At 39.9% G+C, this 23,660-nt stretch overlaps 1 pseudogene across 1 annotated transcript; it reads left to right on the top strand.

The window, feature by feature from the left end:
* Positions 1-346: 346 nt before the first annotated feature.
* Positions 347-23,618, top strand: LOC143635966 (copper-transporting ATPase PAA1, chloroplastic-like; annotated as a pseudogene). The gene is made up of 17 exons (XR_013154163.1): positions 347-690; positions 1,294-1,347; positions 7,411-7,564; positions 18,595-18,669; positions 18,748-19,025; positions 19,278-19,517; positions 19,624-19,722; positions 19,809-19,958; positions 20,051-20,197; positions 20,289-20,339; positions 20,428-20,600; positions 20,679-20,811; positions 22,104-22,191; positions 22,277-22,513; positions 22,811-23,018; positions 23,124-23,204; positions 23,311-23,618. The product of XR_013154163.1 is annotated as a copper-transporting ATPase PAA1, chloroplastic-like (transcript).
* The last annotated feature ends 42 nt before the right edge of the window (positions 23,619-23,660 follow it).

Genomic DNA, 23,660 nt, shown 5'->3' with positions numbered 1-23,660 from the left:
GATGGTTACGGAGAACACCGAGAATGACCTAATCCGTTTCTGTTAGCCAATGTTCCTTATTATTTGGACGATTGAGAAACACGTTAATGTTTTAAAAAAAACTGTGTATAAACATTAAACACACGTGGGATGGAAGTCCAAGCTGAGTACTCAGCGAAGGTTAATATATATCACATGGCCAAGCAAGCAAGCAGATAATATGATAGATAACGTTGCAGTAAGTAGTTGGTTATTCATATTCACACCAAACAAGTAATTTCTAGGGTTTCAGTGGTAGGTAGGTAGGTACAGACACAAAACACAATACAACTTCAAATTCAAATGCCGTAACAAATCAACTTCATTCAATCCAACCAGAACAAAACAATGGAGTCAACACTGCTGGCAACCGCAACCAGAACACTAGCTTACTCCACCCGTGCTCACCTCACACTTGATCTCCGACGCCACCTTCTGACGTCATCCACAACCTCCTCTTCGAGGTTGTTAGCATTGACCAATGCTGCTGGATCATTGCCTCGGTGTGTTTCCACCTCTGCTGCTTCCTTCGCCTCAGGCGGTGGGTGATATGGAGGCGGTGTCTTTGGAACCGGTGGCCGCGGTGGTGACGGAGGAGGGGAGGTTAAGGTTAATCCTATTGCTGCTGTGCCTGATGATGCTTCGGCCGATGTCATCATTCTGGATGTTGGAGTAAGCATTATTATGATACCTTTACCCATTGGTTATAGTTCTATTATTATAAAGAAGATATATAGTTTAGAATTGAATGGGCTTATAAGATTAAGACCTTCTTGTTTTAGAATTTATTTTTGTATATAAAATATCAATGACAATTTCAGAATACCAGAATTTTCTATAGCAACAATGGATACTTGTAGAACACAAACAATCTTTCTTTGTTTCTGTATTTGGATTATCATTGGAGAATTATAAAACATATGAGCTCTGATTCGTGTGTTCCACTATTTTTTAGTAAACTAAAGTGGACAGCTGTCAGTAGTCATACATCTCAAACAAATTACATAATTATCATTGGGTTCGTAATTTGAAGTTGAAAGACAATGGGGACTGGTGGCATTTATCTGTCGGTTATGTATCCTATTAACAATTACATGCTAAGTTCAGCTTAGATGGTTAGAACTAAGATAAGAAATCGTTAGTGTAACTAGCATGAAGTAATTGAAACAGTTTACAGGCTTACAGCTTCGCCTTTTCTTATCAGATCTCATATGCTCCACCTTTTTGGCAATTTTTGTGAAATATTTCTCAACTTACTAACCTCTTCTCTCTCAGGGTATGACTTGTGGAGGGTGTTCTGCAAGTGTAAAACGGATTTTGGAGAGTCAAGTACTTCTATATTTTTGTTGTTTTAGACATCAGCTCCAAGGGTTTATTTTGTTTCAAAAGTCATCTTCCTTCATACTTGTACTTTTATTATCATTCCTAAGTGTAGGAAGGACAGAAATTTTCATAAGTATTTACACTCAGAGAGAAATAATCACTTGGACTTTAAAGATTAGTTGTTGTTACAAAGATAAAACAGACCCTATTTTTGCAAATATGCCAAAAATCACATCTTTTCTTTTTTGACAGAATTACAAATTTTGTCCTTTAAAAAAAGCCAAATTACGGTTCGTGTCCTTTTTTTAGTTTCCTTGCAGGCGGTATCCTTTAAACATTATTTTCCTACACATTATGTCCTTTACGCTAACTGGGCTAGAAAAACTCAGTTAAATACCCTCACGTGAGAAGCATGTGAGGGCATATTGGTCTTTTCATGTATACATGCAAATTTATAACATCTTCCCCCACCTTTCTCTCTTCTTTCTCTCTACGCCACCACCACACCATCACCACACCATCACCATACCACAATGTAAGGCCCCGTTACCGGTAGCCTTACTTTCGTGTTGGATTTACTCATAAACGCAGTTCTAAATATCAGAGTTAATTAAAACATTCGCGGAACATTAAAAACATTCAAACCATTACATTCCATAACCATAATTCTTGTCTTATCGAGCATTCATAGTCATTTAAAAACAAAACATAGTCTTTTAAATTAAAACATCATAGCAAAATCTTCAGATGCCAGCTTCGTCCAACTCTGTCATGTGTCCTCCTCAAGCTACCTGCCTCATTCTACTCACCTGCGTGCATACTAAAAGTCAGCTACGCTGAGTGAGTTCTAGTTAATCACATAATCATACAATACCTTCTTACATTTCATACTTAACCTCTTAACTTTCTTTCATACACACATAAGTGCATATACTTTCATTCTTACCTTCATACTTTCTTTACATACATAATCATACGTTTTAAAGAGTCTTTCGCCCTATAACCTCACAGATATTATAAGGGTCTGGTCCCTAACATCACAGATATTATAAGGGTCTGGTCCCTAACATCACAGATATTATTAGGGTCTGGTCCCTAACAGGGTCTGGTCCCTCTTCGTTACCATACAACCATGCCTTTCCTTCGTTTGTTAACTTTATCGCATTCATACATATAAGCAAATACATTATACTTACCTTATACGTAACACTACAACATGACAGTACGTGCAATATCCGAAGATCGTTCACGTACTAACAAGCAATCATTCATACATTTCACATCATTCATACAAGGCATACACTTATCACTTAGGATAAGTGTATTAACAAACATATCGAGTATGCACACAACCCCGAAAACATAACACAGAAGTGGGGCTAGAAACTCACCTGAATCCTGTTACGCTCTCTGTTAATCGTTATTCCCTTCTTGAGCTGTGCACGGCTAACTGTATAATATTTACATGTATCAATTAACTACTACTACTCATGTTGTATTTCTATCTTTATATAACCCACAACGAACGGGGGTCCGGCGGCAGCAGCCCCTAGCAGGGTCCAAGGGGCAGAGCCCCTGGCTGGGGACAAGCTGCCAGGTCAGCTTGGAAAAAATTTATTTACATTAACTGTCTTAACACATTTTCCATTAGGTTTTTAATTTATTTTTTAAGCGAACTTAACTTTAGGCGAAGTTAACTTGGCGAAGTTAAACCTTAAGCGAACTTAGCTTTGAGCGAAGTTATATAGCAGCGTACTTATATAACCAGCGAACTTATGTATCCAGCGAAGTTAACTAGGAAGCGAACATATAGGGCGAACTTAGCTGATGGCGAACTTTAAGCCAGGCGAAGTTAGGCTTGGCGAACTTGGCCTTAGGCGAAGTTAACCTTGACAGTGAACTTGGCCTTAGGCGAAGTTATCCAGCTGCGGCCTATTGTTCGTCCCCAAACCCCATAATCATCATCGTTTCATCACGAAAGCCTTGAATGCGAGTTTAACCAAACCCGTAAACATTCTTATGTTCATTTTCGGATAAAACTTAACACGTAACAGCATAAAGCATGAATCTTTAAGGCTTAAACGTTTACTACTAGATCTAGGGTTCATTTTACACGAGCCGCGCATGTTTGCAGGTCTAACGAGTTCGTTTTAGCATCAAGTTCGCAACTTTACGTTTCATTTGTATCCGATCTATACCCGTTCTATGTTTCAAGGTTAAACGTTACTAAACGTAAACTTTAAAGTAAAACGGCTTACCTTTCGGTCTCGGTTAGCTTGCTTATGGACTCTAGATCTTCGTGTATGGCTCGTATTGCAAAGATCTACCACAACGGATGTTCGCTCGATCTCGTTTTCCCTCTTCCCTCTCGGCCGTAAGGTTTATGGTGGTGTAGTGTGTGTGTGTGTTTTGAGTGTGTAGAGAATAAGATGGAAATGAATGAGGGTTTAGGGTTTTAGGCTGGTTTAGGGGATATTTATATCCCTTAAAGCCCATGGACCTAAGGTCCATTCTCATTTAACCCACCTTAATTAATCTAAGTCCATGATCCGTTCTTTACTCGATATTAATTAATTAATAACGCGAAATCACTAAACGTAACTTTCTTTATTTAACATTATAATATTTAGGATGTTACACACAACCACTTTTGTAACATCCCAAAATTTTAATGTTGAATAAAGAAAGTTATGTTTAGTGATTTCGCGTTATTGATTAATTAATATCGTGTAAGGAGCGGATCATGGACTTAGATTAATTGAGATGGGTTAAATGAGAATGGGCCTTAGGTCCATGGGCTTAAGGGATATAAATATCCCCTAAACCCTAAAACATCACTCATTCCATCTTATTCTCTAACACTCCAAAACACACCCACACCACACACACCGCCGGCGGCCGAGGGAGAGGAACGAGCGTGATCCGAGAGAGAGTGAGCGATTAGTTGTGATTAAACAAGTTAAACGAGATCCAAACAAGCACAAAAAGTATGATTCTTGATCTTTGAAGTTTAAAGATCCAAGCTTTATAGTGTTTATACGACCGAAAACGGTTGGGGAGCGTAGTAGGTGATGTCGAACTATAACAAGGGTGTTAAAATCGCCAAAAATGCTTGATAGAAACCAAACAGCGGCTGAACTGGGCAACTTCGCCTTCAAAGCGATAACTTCGCCTGAGGCCAAGTTCGCCTAATTGATAACTTCGCTTACGGCCAAGTTCGCCTAACTGGTAACTTCGCCTGAGTCCAAGTTCGCCTAATTGATAACTTCGCTTACGGCCAAGTTCGCATAACTGGTAACTTCGCCTGAGGCCAAGTTCGCCTAATTGATAACTTCGCTTATGGCCAAGTTCGCCTAACTGGTAACTTCGCCTGAGGCCAAGTTCGCCTAATTGATAACTTCGCTTACAGCCAAGTTCGCCTAACTGATAACTTCGCCTAAAGCTAAGTTCGCTTAAGATTTAACTTCGCTTAAAGCTAAGTTCGCCTAAGGTTTAACTTCGCTTAAAGTCAAGTTTGATTAGGAAATAAATTAAAAACCTAATGAAAAATGTGTTAAGACAGTTAATGGAAATAAAATTTTTCCAAGCTGACCTGGCAGCTCGACCCTAGCCAGGGGCTCTGCCCCTTGGACCCTGCTAGGGGCTGCCGCCCCTAGACCCCGCTGCCAGGGGCGCTGCCCCCGGACCCCGGTTCGTTGTGGGTCATATAAAGATAGAAATGCAATATGAGAAGTGATAGTTAATTGATGCGTATACTTGTTATACAGTCAGTCGTGCACAACTGAAGAAAGGGATTACGATTAACGGTGAACGTAACCGTGTTCAGGTGAGTTCTAGCCCCATTTATGTGTTATGCTTTCGGGGCTGTGTGCATACTCGATATGTTTGTTAATACGCTTATCCTAAGAGATAAGTGTATGCCTTATGTGAATGATGTGATATGAATGAATGATTGCTTGATGGTACGTGAACGATCTTCGGATATTGCACGTACTGTCAGGTTGTAACGCTATGTATAAGGTAAGTATGATATGTATGCTTATGTGTATGAACGTAATAAAGTTAATAAAAGAAGGAAATGATGGTTGTATGGTTACGAAAAGGGTACCGAGCCCTAATAATACTCGAGGTATGATGTATGGTTGTATGGTAACGAAGAGGGAATCGAACCCTACTAATATTCGAGAACTAGGGAACCGAACCCTACTAATATTCGAGGAAAGAGGGACCAGACCCTTATAATATCTGTGATGTTAGGGACCAGACCCTTATAATATCTGTGATGTTAGGGACCAGACCCTTATAATATCTGTGAGGTTATAGGGCGAAAGGCTCTTTAAAACGTAGGATTATGTATGTAAAGAAAATATGAATGAAAGTATGAATGAAAGTATAAATGAAGGTATGAATGAAAGTATGAAAGTATGAATGAAAGTATGAATGAAAGAATATAAGTTTATGTGTATTGTATAGTGTATGATTAACTAGAACTCACTCAGCGTAGCTGACTTTTAGTATGCACGCAGGTGAGTAGGATGAGGCAGCTCGCTTGAGGAGACACGTGGCACTGAATAAGAGGCTGGCATCGAAAGACTCAAGACGTTTAAGTTTAATGTTTCGATTATTTTGAAAGACGAAATGATATTTTAAGACAAGACGTGTTTTGTTATGAAATGTTTTATGAAAGTTTTTAAATTCCGCGAATGTTTTAATTAACTCTGATATTTAGAACTGCGTTTATGAGTAAATCCAACACGAAAGTAGGGTTACCGGTGACGGGGCCTTACAACTTTGGTCACCATACCCCCACCCACCTCATTGCAGATTCCCTACCATTCCATTCAACCCACCAATCATCATCACTCCCAAATCCCCACCGCCGCCATCAACCACCCATCTCCAACCACCACCACCACCACCACTACCCTCCACCACCTCCTCTCCGACTCACAAACCACCGCCACACTTTCCGTTCACAAACGCAAACGATCCACATCACCCGAACCCGACCCATCCTCTTCCAAAACCAGCAACAACCACTGCCTACGGCACCACCACATAATCTTTTCAACAGCCACGTAAAGGTCTAAACTCTTTTTTTTCTGTCCACCAAAATACCAATGTGTGCCAATTTGATTCCCTGCAGCGACCTCCACCAATTTTTTTTGCGGTTTCCAATTCACCTAACCCACCCATACCCAACAGTTCACAGCGCCCTTGACTAAACTAATCTAATAGAAAGTCAAGGGGCTTGAAAGCTTACCTGATTATTAGAGAAAGGTTTGGAACCCTAGTTTTGGAGTTTTCGCCCCAACCTAGGTTAGCCACCGGAGGCAAGCGTTAGACCGTATCTTGCTGCTGAAAAACGTAATAGGCTAGCGCAGCTCGCTGGCCACCACCACCACCGGAATCTTTCGCCTCTACCTCCACCACCACCGGATCCGGCCACCTCCAACCCATCCACCACCACTGATTTGTCCCAGATCCAGCAAAGAGAAAAAACGTCCCAGATCTAGCGAACAAGGATGGTTGTTGTTAATTAGGGTTTCGATTGGTGTGGTTAATTAGGATTGCAGCGGCTTTATAACAATCATGTCGTCTTCCTCGCCGGAGAGGATGACCGGAGATGGTGCCGGATTTAAGAAGAAAGTGAGTTGGTTTTTGGTGGCTAAGTGGTGGTGTTGGTGTGGAGACAGGGAGGGAGAGGAGTATCGAGAGAGAGAGAGAGAATACGGGAAGAGAGAGAGAGTATCACTTTATATATATTATTATTATTTATTTTTACAATAATATATTTGAAAAAGAGCAATATGCCTTCACATGCTTCTCACGTGAGGGTATTTAACTGAGTTTTTCTAACCCAGTTAGCGTAAAGGACATAATGTGTAGGAAAATAATGTTTAAAGGATACCGCCTGCAAGGAAACTAAAAAAAAGACACGAACCGTAATTTGGCTTTTTTTAAAGGACAAAATTTGTAATTCTGTCTTCTTTTTTTCTTGAAAGGTAAGTATTTTTTTTCTGGTGTATATATCTTAAATTGATATGTGCATACTTAATATGATCACAGCCAATGGTATCAGCTGCCAGTGTGAATCTTACAACAGAGACAGCAATTGTATGGCCTGTACCTGAAGCCAAGGCTACACCAAACTGGCAAAAAGTCTTGGGTGAAGAACTTGCAAAACATTTGACAACTTGTGGATTTAATTCTAACCTTAGAGGTCAGTTCTTCTCTATTCTAATATTTAATTCCATGTCGTATTGCAATATACAAAATTTACCTGTTACTATTGTGTGTTCAATTGTGTAATTGTGCTCCCTTCATCATAAAAGAGCACTATATACCAGATTATATGGATTAAAAATGTTGAGAGACCTATTGATGCTAATATTATGCTGCATTGTTGTGTCTCTGGTAAAAAAACGAGCTTGTTGTGCAATTATCTTGTTAGTTTTGGTTCTCTTCACCAGGATACTTGTAACGTTTTTTTAGTCTTTTTTTTCTGTTCATTTTTTGAATTTTTATATTTCGGTCTGTATTTTTCTCTCGAATAAGGTTGTACAAGAATCCATGTGGTTTTGGTTGGCCTACAAGAATCCTTGCATGATATGTTCTTCAAGAATTAAATGATTTTACATTGACTTCCTCCAACGTTAGATGATGCCATCCTTTTTAATGGAAAGAAATGGGATTTATTCAGAGCTACAATTACATGAACAGTTGAATTTTTATGTCATATAGTGTTATAAAGTGATACATGATTTTGTGGCTTGACATGTATGCTCACATGTTGACCAGTAAAAGGGTATTCAGGAACCAACACTAGTTTTTCTTAATAGAATAAAAAATTAAAAGAACAATTATCAAAATAGGTAGTAAAGTCAATATCCTACAAAAATTGAGTGTTAGTGGCCACTTTCAAGTTTTTAAGCAACCTTCTTGATGTAAATAATATTTTCTCTCATATCTTTAATATACCCCCCCTTCTCCTGCGTTGCGCAAGCGGTTTAAACATGAACATGGTTTTCAACAGAAACTCGTTATAATCCCGTTTTTTTAAGTCACATAAGCGGCGGTTTTTTTCAAAATATTTTTGTTAACTAATACTTAGTACATGAGACCTTATTGTCACCGACTTGGTAATTGATATTGAGGATTAGTGGGTAACTGGCAGGTGAGGCTGCAACAAAAGGAGGGGCAACTTAAAAAATGCATTGGATTCTTGTAAGAGCAACCATAATCCTTTTTGGTATGTCCTTGTTACTTAGACTATTTATTTTTTATATTTTCCTTATGTCGTTTTGCTTTTACCAAAAACTTTAAACTCTTATCTTTGAAAGGTAATTTGGTCTTAGAGTCATTTTAATTTAGTTTTAAATCCCAGGTGAGTCTCATTTTTTGTAGTAATGAATCTTACTTTTTTCAAAAGCATTTGTATAAATTTGCATCAACTATCGAGTAATGATGATTGATTTATGACAGTTAAAGAACACTTAAGTGGATTCTTGTAATCTTTCTTTTTATTCTGAAATAACTTATACCATCTGTTTCCATGCGGTCCATACAAATCTGTTCTATTATCTAATATCTTTTCATAGTTTTTAAGATGGTTTTCGTAAATCTTTAATATACACGTGTTGTTGTTTGAGGCCAATCTCTAAAATGTTGATTGACTCAATGGTTAGTAGATCTATTCTTACGTTTTGATTCACTTTTGACTTTCATATGTGTTAGTTGTATTTAGTTATAATTAGGGTTTTAGCCCATGTAGTTGGTTAAAGCCTATGGGCCTTTTATGGGTTGAAAGCTAGGGTTTGTTTGTGTATAAATAGATGTAGTTGTCTTTGTATTATTCACACCTTCAAGTAATAAACATTACTTTCATTACAACCATCTTATTCTTTACATGGTATCAGAGCTACGGCTCTCGATCCAAACCCTAGCCGTCTGACCCGAACCTGAATCTGATCAACAGCCATCAGATCTGAAACGAGCTCCGGTCTCGTTGAACCTGCTGCCCTATCACGGAATCTTTTTTCCAGACACCCCCTACCATTACCGCCGCCACCATCGTAACCAGAAACCCCCGAAATATCATCGGTCAAAAATCCATCGCCAGCCGCCGCCGCACGCGCCACCACGCGCCGCCAGATCACCGTCACTACCGCCCACGCGCCACCGCGTGACGGCGCGTGACCCTGTTTCCGGCCACCGTCCTTTTTTTCAGATTTATTATTTTTCTTGTCTGAAGCTCCCCGTGCTGTTAGTTTTTCGAACCGACGACTTTCTGTTTGCTGTTGTCTACCGTTGTCGGTCTGCCGCTGCCAAAATCCGTTTCCAGCCACTACCTGCACTCGTTTTCTGGTTAAACACATTCTTATCTCAGAGTTACTGTTCACAATCTGAAGATTACAATTTTCAGTTCGGTGTATTACTATGGGCGACAATAAATACACGTATACATTTACCAAGGAGGAGCATGATCTTATTCAACGGTTTCTTGCCTCGCAACTGCCTCATCCTCAAACCAACTCGGCCATTCCTGTGTGGATTCCCTCTACCGATCCAATCTCTGCTGATTCTGACCCACTGACAGAACCTCCGCCACTGCTTTTCACATATGCTAGGCGAGGTAAGGGTCAAATATCAGAGACACTTGATTCACATTCAGGCCACAACCCCGAAATACCCTCAGATCCTCCGTCTGCATCCGAACAATCTACACCTCTCACTGATACATCCTTACCCGATCCGACACCTTTACCAGAAGCTACCCCTGATACACCCGTTTATGATCCTCCTGGTGCACCACTACCCGATATACCTATTTCTTTTCGCAAAGAACCCCGGAAATGCACTCGTTACCCAATTTAGGACTATGTTGCCTACACCCACCTATCTCCTGAATCTCATGCGTACACCACTACTCTTGATTCCTACCCGATTCCCAAAAATGTGACGAGCGCTCTCGCTCACCAAGGATGGCGAAAGGCTATGGAAGACGAAATTGGGGCTCTAAAGTCCAATCATACATGGGATCTTGAAACACTTCCTAAAGGGAAGCGTATTGTTGGTTGTCGTTGGGTGTTTACGGTTAAATTACACCCGGATGGCTCCTTACACCGCTTGAAGGCTCGGTTGGTCGCAAAAGGGTATTCTCAGGCATATGACATTGATTATGATGAAACCTTCTCGCCAGTTGCTAAAATGCCATCTGTCCGTATTTGTATTGCTCTTGCTGCCATTAATCATTGGCCGCTCCACCAGCTTGATGTCAAGAACGCATTTCTTAATGGTGTTCTTGAGGAGGAGGTATATATGGAGCAGCCACCAGGGTTCGTTGTTGAGGAGGCCTCGAAAGTTTGCAGACTACGTCGCTCTCTATATGGTCTTAAACAGTCTCCCAGGGCATGGTTTGGTCGATTCTCTAGTGTTATGGAACAGTTTGGGATGACTCGGAGTGCCTACGATCACTCTGTCTTCTTTAGACACCAGAAAGGAAAGAGGATTATCATAGTTGTTTATGTGGATGACATTATAATCACAGGTGATGACGAGGTCGGGATCACCGAACTCAAGCAGTTTCTTCAGTCTTAGTTTCAGGTCAGCGACTTAGGTCGATTGAGGTATTTCCTTGGCATAGAAGTTTCTCGCTCTCCACAAGGAATACTTCTCTCCCAACGAAAGTATGTCCTTGATATGTTGACTGAATGTGGTTTATTGGGTTGTAAACCTGTTGATACCCCAATGCTTCCTACAAAGAAACTCCTCCCAAAGGAAGGAGATCCAATGAAAGATCCTGAGCGATACAGACGGTTGGTTGGTAAACTTAATTATTTAACCGTCACACGACCGGATATCTCCTTTACTGTTAGTATTCTGAGCCAATTTATGTAACCGTTACACGACCGGATCCTGAGCGCCATACACCGGTCAAAGGGTGTAACATCCCGAAATTTCAAAGTGATATTAATTATATTACTTACTAATAGAGGGAAGTTTACTCGGGTTGTCAGGAAATAAATAATAGAGTAGGAGTTGGTATGAGTCGGGCTAGTGTTGGATTAATGGAGACGGGTTAAATGAGAATGGGCCTCAGGTCCATGGGATTTCAGGGATATAAATACCCTAGCACCCCAAAATATCTTCATTTCTATCATTATCCAAACACACACATACACCACAACTTCGCCGGCGGCCGGAACCGGGCAGATCCGAGGAAAGGAACGGGCAGATCCGAGAGAGAGAGAGATCGATTAGTTGTGTTAACAAGTTAAACGAGATCCAAACAAGCTCAAAAAGGTATGATTCTTGATCTTTGAAGTTTAAAGATCCAAGCTTTTTAGTGTATAAGCGACCGAAAATGGTCGGGTGATATTGAACCATAGCAAGGGTGTTAAAATCGCTCAAAATGCTGGAAAGAAACCGAACAGCGGCTGTCTGGGCAACTTCGCCTTCAAAGCGATGAACTTCGCCTGCAAGCTAAGTTCGCCTGATGAACTTCGCCTGCAAGCTAAGTTCGCCTGATGGCAACTTCGCTGTAAAGTTAAGTTCGCCTAACTGGTAACTTCGCCTGAGGCCAAGTTCGCCTGAAGCCAAGTTCGCCTGATGACAACTTCGCCTGAAGCCAAGTTCGCCTGAAGCCAAGTTCGCCCGATGACAACTTCGCTGTAAAGCTAAGTTCGCCTAAGGTTTAACTTCGCCTAAAGCCAAGTTCGCCTGAGGTTTAACTTCGCCTAAAGTCAAGTTTGCCTGAGGTTTAACTTCGCCTAAAGCCAAGTTCGATTAGAAAATAAATTAAAAGCGATAAGCTAAAGTAAGCTAATACTAGGCAACCAGATTAGATCAGGCGAGTATTGATACGTGTAACTTGTACAGTCAGCCGAGCTCAGTTAAGGAAGGGATTTACAGATATCAGAGGAAGAAGCAGAGTCCAGGTGAGTTTCTAGCCCCATTCCTTGTTATGTTTTCGGGGCTGTGTGCATACTCGATGTGAAGTGTGAATACACTTACCTTAAGTGGTAAGTGTATGCTATAGATGTTATACGAGGTATATATTTTATAATGCTTGTCGGTACGTGAACGATCTTCGGATATTGCACGTATTGCCAAGGATAGTAAATTCCAAGTGGTTGATAGTGTGTATGAATGTTATGATGTGACTTGTTTATTACGTAAATACCGAACTGATATGAAGTGTGATATAGGCAGGTAGAGGTAGAGCGTGTTAAAAGTGGCAAGAGTCTAGTAAGGGTGTTAGTGGCATAACGTGAGCGCGTGATAGGGAAAGCCTGTACGTGCCATCGTTATTATGTGTGTATGATTGTTGATGTGACTTGCTTATTATGTAAATGATATGAAGCGTGTTGTAGACAAGTAGAGGTAGAGCGTGTTAAAAGTGGCAAGAGTCTAGTAAGAGTGTTAGTGGCATAACGATAGTACGTGGTAGGGTAAGCCTATACGTGCCTTCGTTATTAAAGTGGCAAAGTGGCATAACGTTTTACGTTATTAAAGTGGCAAAGTGGCATAACGTTATACGTTATTAAAGTGGCAAAGTGGCATAACGTTTTACGTTATTAAAGTGGCAAAGTGGCATAACGTTATCCGTTATTAAAGTGGCAAAGTGGCATAACGATATTCGTTATTGAAGTGGCATCAAGTGGCATAAAGTGGCATAAGTGGCTAAGCTGTAGGGGTAATTAAGAGGCTAAGCTATAGGGGTAATTAAGTGGTTAAGCAGTAGTAAGTTAGATAGTGGACTACGTGTCTTCGGATACGCATATGATGCATGTAGTGGTCGTATGATGAGTTGCTTGATTAGCTAGAACTCACTCAGCGTAGCTGACTTTTAGTATGCACGCAGGTGAGCTGATTATAGAGTTAGCATGAGGATGGCACATAGCATGGATTGAACGGCTGGCATCTGATGAAGAAGAAAGGATGTTTTAAATATAAGTTTTGTGTTAAGGTATCAAAGAAAAGATTTAATGTTTTGTAGCAAATGATTGATGTTTTACCTTTCCGCGAAAAGTTTTAATAAACTCAGTCATTTGAAGAACTGTGTTTATGAGTAAATCCGACGCTAAAGTAGGGCTACCGGTAACGGGGCCTTACAAGTTGGTATCAGAGCAAAGTTCGAGAGATTTAAGCATCCTACATGCTTAGACTCGAACAGAGAATGGGATTTAAGTAAGAAAGGAAAGAAGATGCCAGTTCAAGAATGCCATGTGTCGCTCAAGCAAGATCAGTAAAGGTAAAGTGTATGATTAAATAATATATGTTAATGAGAAAGAAAAGATATGTGAACGACAGGGATAGGAATAATTGATTGTTTGATTTGACTAATTGCTTAAGTAGAACCAGCACAAAGAGACTCATAAAGGGAAGTGTATAGGACACGGAAAGCAACGTGATCAGCTAGTCACAGCTGGCCACTGTTATTACCTGTTAGCCTTGCTATCCTTGTACTAAATAGTTCCTCGAGTGATGATGTTTGTGCTGTCCCTTCTAGAATACTGATGGCTGGAGCTGGAGAATTTGTGGGAAACGGGGGTCGCACTGGACGTCGTGGCAGGCCTCGTCTTGTCCGGCAACCCTCGGTAGAAGAAGCTTCCCACACCGAAAATGAAGGAAGCGCCGCTGGAGGAGACCAGAACAACAACGAAGAAGTTCAACTTAGCCCTGCAGTTCAAGCAGCCATTGTTCAAGCTGTAGTTGCTGCTGTGAAGAACCTGAATCCCGAAGGGTCTGCTGGAAGCCGTGAACGAACTGCTGAAGGGGCTGGTGGTGATGGTAGGAAGGATGGGGAAGGAGAAAGAGGGGCCTCGAGTGAGGATAAGTCTGTGAAAGTCGATGACAGGAGGAGAGGCCAAGGTGGGTGCAACTATAAGTCCTTCAAAGGATGCGACCCGCCAAAACTGACTGGTTTGGGAGACGCAATCGCTACTCTCCAATGGATAGCCACTATGGACAAGGTTATCCGCATTAGCGAATGCCGTCCCGACCAAGCAGTGGGTTATGCCACTCAGTCATTTGAAGATGAGGCCATGTACTGGTGGGAAACTGTCGAACAAAGGAAGACCCGAGAGGAGATTAAGGCCATGAGGTGGGATGACCTTAAGGAGTTAGTGATGAAAAGGTTCTGTGCTGATGCTGAGGTTGAGAGGGCCGAGATGAAATTTCTGAATCTAAAGGCGGACAAGATGACACATCGTGAGTACACCACTGAATTCAACCGCATGCCTAGGCTGGTTCCTGACATGGTGAACACCGAGGCGAAACGGATCAAGTGCTACGTTAGAGGACTTCCCCAGAAGGTCCGCATGTTGGTCAGGCCAACAAACCTGTTACCTTTGAGTCTGCGGTCGAGTTGGCGGAGATTGTCTATGATGATCTGGCGGCGGATGATGTGGAAGTGGTAGATGAGGAAAAAGGGAAGGGAACTAAAAGAGCTGGGGATGTCGTGGAGCGTGCAGGGAGAAAGACACAGAAGATGGCAGGAAGGGAAGCATGTAAGGTGTGTGGGAAGATGCACTTGGGGGAATGCAAGGCTGGTCCAAATCAGTGCTACCGATGTGGGAGGAAGGGGCACATCTCCCGTGAATGCACCGAGGACCAGAAGTGTTACAAGTGTGGTAAGTCAGGTCACATAGCTAGGGAGTGTGGAGAAGCCGTGGCAGTGGGGGAAGGAAGAGGAAACGCGTGAAAGGATGGTCTATTAGTTGCTGAGGAGGTTGCAGGAGAATAAGTGGCATGTCACAGTTGTTTTATGTTTAGTAGTTAAAGAGTGTTTTATGTTACAGTTGAACCTATGTTTGTTTAGCAAGCTTGAATGATTTCCTTTTATGTTATGAAGTACTTGTGACTTCTTGTGCTTTTGTATGAACGATCAATGAATTTATCTTGAATGCATGTTGGTTATGATAAATAGTTGTGTGATGGTAAAGCGTCGCCTTAGGAGTTAGCGTTATTATATAAAACAAGGTTCCTCGGGAAGGCGATACGAGACTTGGTACATCGAGGGCTTCATGGACAAGCTACCGTAATAGCTAAAACACATGATCACCGCTCGATGACTACAAGTTAGGAGTAAGAGGGATAACTCAGAAAGCGAAGGCGATTCAATAAACCGTGTAAATATAAGAAGTTTTCCTTTTATAGGGAATAAGTTAGGTTTCGGGGACGAAACCTCTTTAAGGAAGGAAGACTTGTAACATCCCGAAATTTCAAAGTGATATTAATTATATTACTTACTAATAGAGGGAAGTTTACTCGGGTTGTCAGGAAATAAATAATAGAGTAGGAGTTGGTATGAGTCGGGCTAGTGTTGGATTAATGGAGACGGGTTAAATGAGAATGGGCCTTAGGTCCATGGGATTTCAGGGATATAAATACCCTAGCACCCCAAAATATCTTCATTTCTATCATTATCCAAACACACACATACACCACAACTTCGCCGGCGGCCGGAACCGGGCAGATCAGAGGAAAGGAACGGGCAGATCCGAGAGAGAGAGAGATCGATTAGTTGTGTTAACAAGTTAAACGAGATCCAAACAAGCTCAAAAAGGTATGATTCTTGATCTTTGAAGTTTAAAGATCCAAGCTTTTTAGTGTATAAGCGACCGAAAATGGTCGGGTGATATTGAACCATAGCAAGGGTGTTAAAATCGCTCAAAATGCTGGAAAGAAACCGAACAGCGGCTGTCTGGGCAACTTCGCCTGCATCTGGGCAACTTCGCCTTCAAAGCGATGAACTTCGCCTGCAAGCTAAGTTCGCCTGATGGCAACTTCGCTGTAAAGTTAAGTTCGCCTAACTGGTAACTTCGCCTGAGGCCAAGTTCGCCTGATGACAACTTCGCCTGAAGCCAAGTTCGCCTGATGACAACTTCGCCTGAAGCCAAGTTCGCCTGATGACAACTTCGCTGTAAAGCTAAGTTCGCCTAAGGTTTAACTTCGCCTAAAGCCAAGTTCGCCTGAGGTTTAACTTCGCCTAAAGTCAAGTTCGCCTGAGGTTTAACTTCGCCTAAAGCCAAGTTCGATTAGAAAATAAATTAAAAGCGATAAGCTAAAGTAAGCTAATACTAGGCCACCAGATTAGATCAGGCGAGTATTGATACGTGTAACTTGTACAGTCAGCCGAGCTCAGTTAAGGAAGGGATTTACAGATATCAGAGGAAGAAGCAGAGTCCAGGTGAGTTTCTAGCCCCATTCCTCGTTATGTTTTCGGGGCTGTGTGCATACTCGATGTGAAGTGTGAATACACTTACCTTAAGTGGTAAGTGTATGCTATAGATGTTATACGAGGTATATATTTTATAATGCTTGTCGGTACGTGAACGATCTTCGGATATTGCACGTATCGCCAAGGATAGTAAATTCCAAGTGGTTGATAGTGTGTATGAATGTTATGATGTGACTTGTTTATTACGTAAATACCGAACTGATATGAAGTGTGATATAGGCAGGTAGAGGTAGAGCGTGTTAAAAGTGGCAAGAGTCTAGTAAGGGTGTTAGTGGCATAACGTGAGCGCGGGGAAAGCCTGTACGTGCCATCGTTATTATGTGTGCATGATTGTTGATGTGACTTGCTTATTATGTAAATGATATGAAGCGTGTTGTAGACAAGTAGAGGTAGAGCGTGTTAAAAGTGGCAAGAGTCTAGTAAGAGTGTTAGTGGCATAACGATAGTACGTGGTAGGGTAAGCCTATACGTGCCTTCGTTATTAAAGTGGCAAAGTGGCATAACGTTTTACGTTATTAAAGTGGCAAAGTGGCATAACGTTATCAGTTATTAAAGTGGCAAAGTGGCATAACGATATTCGTTATTGAAGTGGCATCAAGTGGCATAAAGTGGCATAAGTGGCTAAGCTGTAGGGGTAATTAAGAGGGTAAGCTATAGGGGTAATTAAGTGGTTAAGCAGTAGTAAGTTAGATAGTGGACTACGTGTCTTCGGATACGCATATGATGCATGTAGTGGTCGTATGATGAGTTGCTTGATTAACTAGAACTCACTCAGCGTAGCTGACTTTTAGTATGCACGCAGGTGAGCTGATTATAGAGATAGCATGAGGATGGCACATGGCATGGATTGAACGGCTGGCATCTGAAGAAGAAGAAAGGATGTTTTAAATATAAGTTTTGTGTTAAGGTATCAAAGAAAAGATTTAATGTTTTGTAGCAAATGATTGATGTTTTACCTTTCCGCGAAAAGTTTTAATAAACTCAGTCATTTGAAGAACTGTGTTTATGAGTAAATCCGACGCTAAAGTAGGGCTACCGGTAACGAGGCCTTACACTGGGATGCTGCCATTCGTGTCTTAAGATATCTTAAGACCTCACCTGGTTTGGGTATATTATACTCTGATCAGGGTCATTGTCGTGTGGGTGCCTTCACGGAAGAAGGAGATGGTCGGATATCAGGGTTCTCAGATGCAGATTGGGCAGGTTGTCCGATTTCTCGACGATCTATCACCGGATATTGTGTGTTTGTTGGAGGAAATCTTGTATCATGAAGAGTAAGAAGCAACACATGGTTTCCCGGTCGAGTGCCGAATCGGAGTATAGAGCCATGGCAGATGTAACATCAGAGATGACATCGGTACGTCGCCTTCTCATAGAACTCGGGGTTGTTTCTAATGACTTGATGCGGTTATACTGTGATAGTCAATCAGCCATTCACATAGCCAAGAATCAAGTATTTCATGAGAGGACAAAACATATTGAGGTCGACTGCCACCTTATCAGGATCGAGTAGTAGGCACACAAACTGATCCTCCATCCATTCAACCAGTTCATGTGAAGACAAATTTTCAGCTAGCAGACATTCTAACTAAACCGCTCCGGAAAGCTCAGATAGATTTTATTTGTAACAAGTTGGGCATGATTAACATCTATGCTCCAACTTGAGGAGGAGTGTTAGTTGTATTTAGTTATAATTAGGGTTTTAGCCCATGTAGTTGGTTAAAGTCCATGGGCCTTTTATGGGTTGAAAGCTAGGGTTTGTTTGTATATAAATAGATGTAGTTGTCTTTGTATTATTCACACCTTCAAGTAATAAACATTACTTTCATTACAACCATCTTATTCTTTACAATATGGTTTTCTGTAAAACCCATATATGTATTTTTGACCCGTCACCTAGTCTGCCCATCATGTCCACTTCTTGTCATAATGTTGATTTAATACCTTATTTATAGTGGATAACTCTAATTTTTTCTTTAACTATCATGTTTGCCTACCTTTTGCAGATTCTAAGAAAGAAAGTGTCTTCCAAACATTTCAAAGGAAGGTAGAAGAAAAACGTAACCAATTAAAAGAAAGCGGTATGTGCTAAAATAGTACCTTTATAAAGCTTCATGATGTTTTATTGATATTTTGATCACATATTTAATATTCAACAGGTAGAGGACTTGCAGTTTCTTGGGCTTTATGTGCTGTATGCCTTTTTGGGCATGTTTCTCATTTCATAGGAGCCAAAGCTTGGTGGATCCATGCAATGCATTCCACTGGTTTCCACTTGTCCTTGTCGTTATTTACATTGTTGGTTCCGGGACGCCAGCTTATTATTGATGGCATGAAAAGTCTTATAAGGGGAACTCCAAACATGAATACTTTAGTTGGTCTTGGGGCAATATCATCATTTACCGTTAGCTCATTCGCAGCATTGATTCCAAAACTGGTAACCACCACTGATCTTTTGTACAATGTCTTTCTGTTACCTGCAAATACGCAATTTTCACCAAATCGAGCATTCGATTTAATAGTGCAGAACTATAAGATAGCATTACTTGTATTTGGAATTTTTTTAGTGTTCTAATGAATACGAAACTTAATAAGCATTTATATCGTTTTCTTGTCTCTTTCTTGGCACAAGAAATGTTTCAGTGATTGGTAAATATTAATATTGTTGCCTGTTTTGTTATGCGTTTAGGGTTGGAAGGTGTTCTTTGAAGAACCAATTATGCTGATAGCATTTGTTTTACTGGGAAGGAATCTTGAACAAAGAGCTAAAATTAAGGCCACTAGTGACATGGCAAGCCTTCTTAGTGTTTTGCCACCAAAAGCTCGTCTTCTAGTGAACCATGATGATGATGATAAAGAATCAAACTCAACAGTCGATGTTCCTTGTGACAGTCTCTCTGTAGGAGATAAAATTGTTGTGCTACCTGGAGTAAGATAATATTTTAGTTTTAAACGTGTAATTTATTTATAAAATTCAGATTAAAAACAATTTTCCGAATATAGTTAATTGACAAAATGCCATACTCATTGTCTAGGATCGCGTTCCTGCCGATGGTATAGTGACAGCTGGCAGAAGCACAGTGGATGAGTCAAGTTTCACTGGGGAGCCACTCCCTGTCACTAAGCTTCCAGGGGTAATGTGGCTGCTATTTTAAAAAAATATAACTTATATAGGTTTTTGTGTAAATAATAATTGTGAATAATTGGATCTCTATAACAGGCTGAGGTGTCAGCAGGTAGTATTAATCTTAATGAAGCACTTACTGTTGAAGTTCAAAGGTCAGGAGGTGAGACCTTCATGGGTGACATTGTTCGGTTGGTAGAAGAAGCTCAAAGTAGAGAAGCTCCCGTTCAACGTTTGGCTGACAAGGCATTTATAAATTTATTATATTATGTATTATTGTTAGTTACAGATAGTTTAATCTATCTTGATTTATAATGTTTTGCATGTTGGTTCACAAGGTTGCTGGACACTTCACATATGGTGTAATGGCAATTTCTGCTGCCACATTTGTATTCTGGAGTACTGTTGGTGCACGCTTATTACCCGTCACTTTACAGCACGGAAGTGCCATGTCATTAGCATTGCAACTCTCGTGTAGTGTTTTGGTATTAAACCCTTTTCTGCACTAAACCCTAATTTCACTTTTTTTATGTATATAAGGAACTTTTTAAGATGTATTCATATAAATCTGTGAAGGTTGTTGCTTGTCCGTGCGCATTGGGTTTAGCCACACCAACTGCTGTGCTGGTAACAAATATATAACTATATAGATGTTCACATAAACCTGTGAAGGTAGTCTGACTTTTTTTTACTTAATTTATGCTAAACTTTATAGGTTGGAACATCACTCGGTGCTACAAGAGGATTGCTTTTGCGTGGTGGAAGTATCTTAGAGAAATTTTCAGCAGTCAACACAATTGTGTTTGACAAAACTGGGACGTTGACCGTTGGCAAACCCGTTGTCACAAAAATAGTGACCACAGCATCTGAAGAATATTCTGAGTTACAGTTAAGTATTGATCTGTATTGTTACTAAAAAAGTATATCAAAAGTTGTTTCCATAAAATAAACTTGAATATAATGTAGGCTAAATTCAAATGAGAAATGGTCTGAAAGTGATGTATTGAAGTTAGCTGATACAGTAGAATCTAATACAATTCATCCAATTGGGAAAGCTATCCTGGATGCTGCTCGGGTTGCTAAATGTTCTAATGTAAAGGTATTTTTCGTTTGTTATTTCATATTTGGCTTGAATAAAATGCTAGATTTTTGGTTCTTAGGGGTGTTTATTGGGTATGTTATTCAGGTTGTTTTGGTTTGGGCTAATTGTTTTGTTTTGTTTCGTTTGAAAAGCGTAACTGTTAACCGACCCCGATTACAAACACTTGGTTAGTATAGTTACCTTTTACCTAAACTGATGTAAAAAGTAATAAAAAGTTTCGATAAGAAATAGTATTCAGTATTCTAATATATAAAGTAATATATAAAGTAATATTTTTTAGAAAAACTATTTTATACTTTATTTATTTAAGGTACAAGTTTTTATCCAAAATTTTTCATTACTTATCAAAACAAATTTAGGTATTCTATTGTTTGTTAAGACAATTTATTTACGAAAGTTAACTATGTTGACCAACCAATTGTAATTCGGGTCGGTTAACAGTTAGGTTTTGAAACAAATTTTTTTTTGAGTAACCTGAACCAAACAAGCCAATCAGCCCCCCTAGTAGGTCCGTTTAAACGGTTTCAGTTATTTTTGACACCCCTAGTTCTTGGGACCTTTAATTTTCAAGTTTTGTCTAAGAGCATTCTCAGCCCATTCCCTATATTTATGTGAGATGGTTTTGTAAATTATGTGGTATGGTTATGAGTGTTTGTGAGTATGGGAGAGAGAAAATGTTATATGGGAAAGTTAAATTTGGGGTTTCACTGTTCATACCGTATAATATTTTAATATTTTTAAAAAGTGGTTGTGAGTGAAAAAGAGAGAAAAGATAATGATAAAGGTATAAAAAGTATTATTTAATTAAACAGGAGAGAGAAAATACAGTGATTTTTAGTGTAATTATATGATATATATGGATATATGGTAGGGAATGGGTTGGAATGCTCTAATGGTTACCTGTTGGCCCAGAATCAAATAAACGCACGATCACTGTTTGATCAAAACCTGATTGACCCTCTTCGTTATAATAACCCTTTGTTATAATAACCAAACTGAAATTTAGACCACACAATTACAAAACCCATGACTCAGTGGGAAACACAAAAATGATTCAGTTTCTTAATCCTAAAACATAAGTCCAGAAATAAACCAACCATAACTAAACTAACCAAAAGCCAACCATAAAACTTTTCACATGTATGATTTTGTTTATAGTCCACTACATTTAGATAAGTCAGATAACATGATATTGCTTATTTTCTCTTTTAACTACCATCTCAAAAGTGTCAACAATAAGTGAGTAACTATCGACTTAAAAAGATTCAATTTTTCATGTGAATGCGCAGGCTGATGATGGAACATATATGGAAGAACCCGGATCTGGTGCATTGGGAATAAAACGGTTTCTGTTGGTTCATTGGAATGGGTCAGAAGGTGTTTAAGAATTGTAACCACTTCGCTTACATTGTAGTTTTCGGTGTTTAATTAATATATTAATTAAGTACCAAATATAATGCAGGCATGGAGTTACTGAGAATCCATTTATAGAAACCGAAGAATTTAAAAATCAATCCGTTGTGTATGTCGGGATAGACGGTAAGCTTGCAGGTCTTATATATGTTGAGGATCAGATAAGAGAAGATGCTCCACATGTTGTTCAATCTTTGACCAGTCAAGGCATAAACGTATACTTGCTTTCCGGGGATAAAAAAAGTTCAGCTGAATATGTTGCATCGGTAGTTGGTATTCCAAAGGAATGATTTTATTCTCGTTGATTATAATTAGGTTAAATTAAAGTCCTGTCCTTTATGTATAGATTAGCTTGCGATATTGTCCTTTAACTTCAATAAGTACAAAAAGCGTCCCTGAAGTTCATGTGTAGTTACACTTGACGTCCTTTCCACTAACAGACGTCCTTCATGGAAGTATTTTGTATTTATTGAAGACATGATCTGTAAGTTACCCATACATAAAGGACAAAAACTGTAATTTACAGTAATGTTTATAAGTAATTATATTAAGTTTGTTTTTGATGACTATATATTGGCGAGTGACAGGTGTTTTATGGGGTCAAACCTAATGAGAAAAGTCAATTTATAAGCAGACTTCAGAAGGATCAACATGTTGTTGCTATGGTCGGTGATGGAATCAATGATGCCGCCGCCCTGGCAGAATCACATGTCGGAGTTGCCATAGGTGGCGGCGTTGGAGCAGCCAGTGAGGTCGCCTCAGTTGTGCTCATGGGTAACAAAATTTCACAGGTAGGCCGTCATGTTTGCTTACGTGGCAGTAAGCCCATAAAGATATTATTTAGATTTCATACATAGTGGTTAACAAATAATAACTTAGTATTAAACCCGTTGCAGTTGATTGATGCATTGTAACTTAGTAGACAAACGATGAACACCGTGAAGCAAAATCTATGGTGGGCTTTCGGTTACAATATTGTAAGTGATACTTTTCAGTTGTTGCACTATCATTATTATATGCATATAATAAAATAATCAATATATAATAAATGATTCAACTTATGAATCTGTGTGTATTTTTCAGGTTGGGATTCCAATAGCTGCTGGAACTTTGTTGCCAGTGACGGGATTGATGCTTACTCCCTCGATTGCTGGGGCCCTCATGGGTTTGAGCTCGATTGGTGTGATGGCTAATTCGTTGCTTTTGAGATTTAGATTTACATCATCACAACATAAGAAAATTAAAGGATCATCATCATCATCATATCAAGTACAGGAAGACATTGAAGCATCCAAAACTCTCACCTAGATTCATGGCGGTTAGTCAAATAATCATGAGTTCATTAATAGTTAGTGCTATAAAGGAGTTGATCTGTCTTGTTGTTTAGTTTAAGCAAGTGCACACGCCTATTGAACACATGTTATAATGGATCA

This window comes from Bidens hawaiensis, unplaced genomic scaffold (assembly GCF_021521415.1).
Source record: "Bidens hawaiensis isolate Kalapana, Puna unplaced genomic scaffold, B.hawaiensis_p1.1 tig00000536_1, whole genome shotgun sequence".
NCBI classification, from domain to species: Eukaryota; Viridiplantae; Streptophyta; class Magnoliopsida; order Asterales; family Asteraceae; genus Bidens; species Bidens hawaiensis.
Note: the sequence above shows the minus strand (reverse complement) of the source record. Positions and strands in the feature narration are given on the sequence as shown.